The sequence below is a fragment of the Limulus polyphemus genome, unplaced genomic scaffold, assembly GCF_000517525.1.
Source record: "Limulus polyphemus unplaced genomic scaffold, Limulus_polyphemus-2.1.2 Scaffold1075, whole genome shotgun sequence".
Taxonomy (NCBI): Eukaryota; Metazoa; Arthropoda; class Merostomata; order Xiphosura; family Limulidae; genus Limulus; species Limulus polyphemus.
In genome coordinates, this window is record NW_013666685.1 from 336,650 (window position 1) to 342,166 (window position 5,517).

General features: G+C 36.1%; 1 protein-coding gene across 2 annotated transcripts in view; it reads right to left on the reverse strand.

The window, feature by feature from the left end:
- LOC106462020 (probable serine/threonine-protein kinase DDB_G0282963) overlaps nucleotides 1-4,358 on the reverse strand; it is a 142,620-nt gene extending 138,262 nt beyond the window's left edge. For both annotated transcript variants that reach the window (XM_022389130.1, XM_022389131.1), the window contains exon 1: nucleotides 4,224-4,358. The gene's annotated coding sequence lies outside the window, so the exon portion shown is untranslated. The remainder of the gene's footprint in view (nucleotides 1-4,223) is intronic.
- Between the last annotated feature and the right edge of the window lie 1,159 nt (nucleotides 4,359-5,517).

Sequence of the window (5,517 nt, forward strand, 5' to 3'; positions counted from 1 at the left end):
AAGCCGAAAGTTCACATCACAACAATCAAACGACTAGCCAAGGGCGGTGTCCTGGTCAAAGGGTCAGAGGCCGCTGACCTCAGCCAATTTCTGAAGACATGGCCCCAAGACGCATTTGAACCCGGAAACATAACGATACACAAACAAAATAACGGATACAACGGAAACAAAATAAACCACAAGTCTTTCGTGATAAAAGACATACACACTAGCATCACAAACGAAGAAATAGAAACAGAGCTCACACAGAAAAACATACTAGCAACTAAAGTTGAGCGGATCTTCTCAAACAAAACACAGAAACTAACTAACCTCATAAAAGTACAAGTAACACAAGACATACAAAACATAATATTAAATGGTATCACACTTTGGTACAGAAAATACACAGTAGAACCCACCAAAATACCAGCGGTAGTAGTAGGGTGTGGGGGCGATCACAGAAACAGCGAATGCCCACGAAATAACCCACAACCTTACTGCTGCAATTGCCAACAACAACACACGGCAAACTATAAAGGATGCCTGAAATATAAAACTATTGTAACAAGAATAAACAATATGCAGAACAACACACACACCCAAGCTCAAAATTATGAACCATACAGCACACAAAGAAAAACACCATTGCTTCCTACACCAAACCTTCAACAAAATGGCAATACAAACAAACAGTCTACAGTACAGACATTCGCACAAGCATTAAAAACCCACACCATATCGGAAACAACTACACTAGCACAAGAAGAGAAAATAAACACACAAACCAAAGAAAAAACAGAACAAAAGAAGTCACCTATAGATACATCTCCTAAAACAGAGGAATTCATAAACAAAGCAGTAGAGACAATCCGTGTTAATTTCTGTGGCATAGGTTTCCCTCAAAGTAGTCAGATAGGGTTCACTAACCGGAGGTTCAGAAAACATAGTTTTGGTATGTCGTGCTTTTCTCCGAGATGGTGCACATATAATTATCTCTATTTATCAACAACAAAGTCAAAACAAACACAAGGGCAAGCTTGTTATGATGGATATGGAATTCACTAGAGATGTGTCATCAGGCCTGTTGACAGGGGGGGGGGGCAAAGGAGGCAACGAATGAAACCTGGTTATGCTGTAAAACCCGCAAATCATCTTTAGGCTAAATCATCGTTTAATGATAAAAACCATAGTTTTGGCTTTTCTTTGCATATAGACGCTTGATACATTCAGAACGACTGAAATAATAATTTGAGTAATGATTAATATGTATTTGTTGCTTTATAGATTTAATAGATATTTGTTATTACTTTACGTTGTTGTTACGTTTTCACGCTTATACTGTGAGGTAAAAACGGCTGCTGCTATGATTTTGTCTGGTTTATGAGCTCGCTCCTGTCCTAGTTTAGGATCTTCTTTTTAATAAATTCTTCAAAATGTTAAAAAAGAGAGGGAGAAAGGGGGCACGGCGAAGATATTTGCCCCGGGGCCAGTGCTGGCTCTCGACGTTCCTGTGTGTCACGAAACATTTAATAAATGTTCTTACCATTTTGGTGTGCAATCTCTTGTAAGTAAACTAAAAGTAAAACAACCACAAAGAGTTAAAAGCTAAAACACTAACTTTAAACAATACAAAAGTTAACCACGTCTAATAAAAGTTATCCATTAGTAGAACTGAAAAAATAAAAGTTAAAGACAGCAAAGATTATAAGCTGAAGGTTGAAGTCATAAGTTCTAATCTAACGTTAGGGGAACTGGCTATATATACCAAAACACAATAACACAAAAAAGCCAGGTTTGCACACAACTACAAATTTCTCATGACACCTTCATCTACTATTGTCTGAGTACAAAAGAATGGCAGTTCCTAGTCATTATCCAACTCGCTGACAAACATATCACAATGCCACGAGTTATGTTGTCTAAGAACAAAAACATGGCAGTTCCTAGTCATTATTCAATCCGCTGACAAACATCTCACAATGTTCGAGTTATGTTTTCTATAAGAAAACACGTCTAATTGAAAATTAGTGAATTCACATACCACGTGCACCAGAGAAAGGAAAAGTTAAGTGGCTTACTTCGGTGACTATGCATCCATGCTGAACTGAAAGAAAATACAGAAATTCAAGGTTGTTGTTGTCACAGATCTTCAGCCAGTGAGCGCAATTTTGGAGTGTCATCACTCGTCAGTGAACGTTGTTAGACAGAAATGCTTCTGTCTACATGTTCTGAGGATCCACTGGATCATAGCAAGATAATGGCTACTCTTCTAGGCAGCATCATAACATTTTTAAAAGAACTATATTCATCACTCTTCTTGGGAACAAATTACTGAAAACAGTACCTGATGATAACTGGGCTAGTTAACAAACACTTCATATTTTCATAGATATCTCCCATTATATCTCGGGACATCTAGGTTGATTAGTACCAGCATTACCTGTCTTTGCTGCCCTATGCTCCTGAAAGTAACCAATAGCTGGAATTTCCTCTAGCCATCTGTTAGACTCTCAATCTTGAGGGCAGATCAGTAATGCTGAAATAGCTCTCACAAAGGCTGACAAACATTCTTAGTCCAAGAGAGAGCCTGTATTAGTTTTTGCTATATTTTCAGATCATGTTTTCATCTCAACCAAAAGTTCCTCCTCTTCTCCATTAGTTCAACATGGTCTCAGGAAATGCCTTTCCACACGATCACGTTTCACAAACTTTAAAACGCCAAAAAATCAAAGAGAAAAAGAAACATATTCAAAGTACACTTTGCAATAAACAACTTCTTTGGTCAAGGAGCCAAAATTTAGCATAAATAACTTAGTCTGTTGTATTCAAGTACACTGATGATTAACAGCAAAGTATCATACCTGTAATCATACTTATCATGAAAACATTATACAGAAGATAAAACGAATACAGTCAGCTAAGTAAAAAAATAAGCACAACTAAGCAAATAAACAAAAAGTTTTAGTGCTAAAGTTTTACCCGTAACTGGTCAGCCTCTACAATGGTTGAGTACGTTAGATCAAAAAGATTGTGTAGGTTCACCACATAGTTGCAGTCCATATCAACATCTCAAGTCATGCTCTATCTGAAAACAATGCATCTTGAAAAAAGCACTGCAGCGTAATTTCAACTGCAAAAGGTTTCTTCGTAAGGCTTACGTGTCCAAAGCATACCACTGTTTTCTGCAGGCTTTCATAATCCATTTAGTGAATTAGAGCGTTGATTTCCCAGTACCCATTTCAACAGTGCAACCAAACAGAAATCCAGTAACTTGAGTCACTTGACCAGCATGTCTTCATATCGAATAGTAGGAATACCATTTCATTCTCTAGCTCATTGAGATATTCATCAAGAATAACGGTGATATCAAAGTATTAGTTCAAATCAAGGTTAGTACTGTACCTCACAATCATTAGGTAAATTATATGAATGATCATTCTCAGAACAAATACTCAAAGGAGATAACCTCTCTCCCCAAACTCATTCTTGTTCTAGTATTTATAATCCTCCTCAAATTGAGATCATGAGACAGAAACAAGACCAAGCAAGGATAAAATAAGCCTTATAGAACAATCCTTGCGGTATGTGCTCTTTGTCTATGCTAATGTATTAGTGCACGTTCACGGTTGTTTACTTGTTTCGAGCATATGCGTAAAGCTACACATGGGACAACTACACTAGCCGTCAATAATTTTCAGCAAATACTGATAGCTACAGGAAAAAAAGCTTGTCAGCAATACCCACTCCCAGCTTTTGTGCTATTCTTGTCAGACCGAATAGTAAAATTTGAATGTCACTCCTATAATACACCTAAGACCCCATAGCGCAGAAAGCAATGGGGTGCGAACCGTGGACCCTATCTTTCGTAAATCAGTACGCTAGCCATGAAGTGGCCACACCTGAAACGCAAGTTCACAATATGCGAAATTCTTGCACGAAAACTTGAACAATTAATCAGAAGAACATACTTAACATTATACTCTTTTTTTTTCTAGTTATGCTAGTTTAAAATACGAGTTGTTGTTTTTTCGTCACATAAAAATATTAACTTTATCGCGCATCGTCCGGTAAAGATACAAGTGACATAGTTTATTAAAAATAATTTATGTGTCTAGTTTCATAAAAACGACTCTCCTTTCCAAGGGTTTAATCAACTAATCAGCTCGACATTTATTCAATGGTTTAGAGATATATCATATAAATAAGTTATTAACCTGTTCCCTGGAAACTTTTACTCTTACCTTCATCCATATTCGAACAACATAAAATGTCTTTCAGCATAAAACAACCACAGTGCCTTTCACTTATTGATCCTATTATTGGCAACACTCTCTTCGCGGTTGTCGTTGAATAACACTGTCACTTTAGTAGTTAACATAATGACTTTCGCAACAGAATAAACCAAAGCAGAACTCAGCTTTAACTTTATAGCTTTTTATTACAACTTGACACTATTTAGCCAATAGCGCTGAATATACAAGATAAGTAGCTATTTGTTTCTCCAAACAAACTGTGATGCAATGTAGACGGATCTTATAACAGATGTCAGGATTTTGGTTGGAGGTCATGGAAATCAGTCGAGTTCACAAGGGTAGATGACTAAAATATAGAAGTACGTCTCAGTAGTTTTACATAAACCAGAAGTTATAAACACGATCGTGTGCTATTATAAAAATATTTTTTTTCATATTCCTTCTTGTTCTACATCTTTTGACTCATTTACAGAGATTTAGATTACATGCGAAGATACATAATTCATAGGATGATTTGGTTTTTAATAAATAAATAAAGAGATATATAAAATAAGCAAAATACTTTAAGTAAGTAAACTGAATATGAATTAATTACATCGAAATATAAATTATATTCTCAATTGTTTCAGTGTAATGATCCAATAAAAACTTTGTTTCATTTATATATATATGTGTGTGTGTCTGAAAAGTCCTGACTGGATTTATAAATGCAACAGTATTCATGAAAATCCGCTTTTAATACATATGAAACAATTTTATCTTCTCACAATTATTTATTCCCCTCACAATCTTCCTTTCTCCCCTTCATTAGAGAATAACTGCTTTCTTCCGCTACCTAACTAACAATGTGAGATTCCTCTGACAACACTTGCAATCATGAAAGCCTATTTTTTTTAGAAGGTGGAGGGAGAAATATTCTCAGTCAATCGAATATAGTTCTTAATAATAATACATGTCCACTAAATAGAAAGAAAAAAATGGGGGGTTGCGTTCTCCTTCTGCCCTATGCGTTTGGCGCCTGTGCTTGCGATTACGTTTTGTGAAACTGTTATGAGCTATGTTTCTAATGTTGTAATTTAGACGCTAGCTACGGAATGCATCATGTTAGGATCAAGTTAGTCCTAGAATATTTGGGAATATTAACACGTCTCTCAGAAGCTAATTGGTGTCTTTACACTACAATTGTTGAATAATAAAAGTACGTTCAATTCGGAAACTCCCAAAGAGGTAGGGAAGGTTGAAATATCACGATAGCCAATAGTAGGGTGAGCAGACAGAAGCA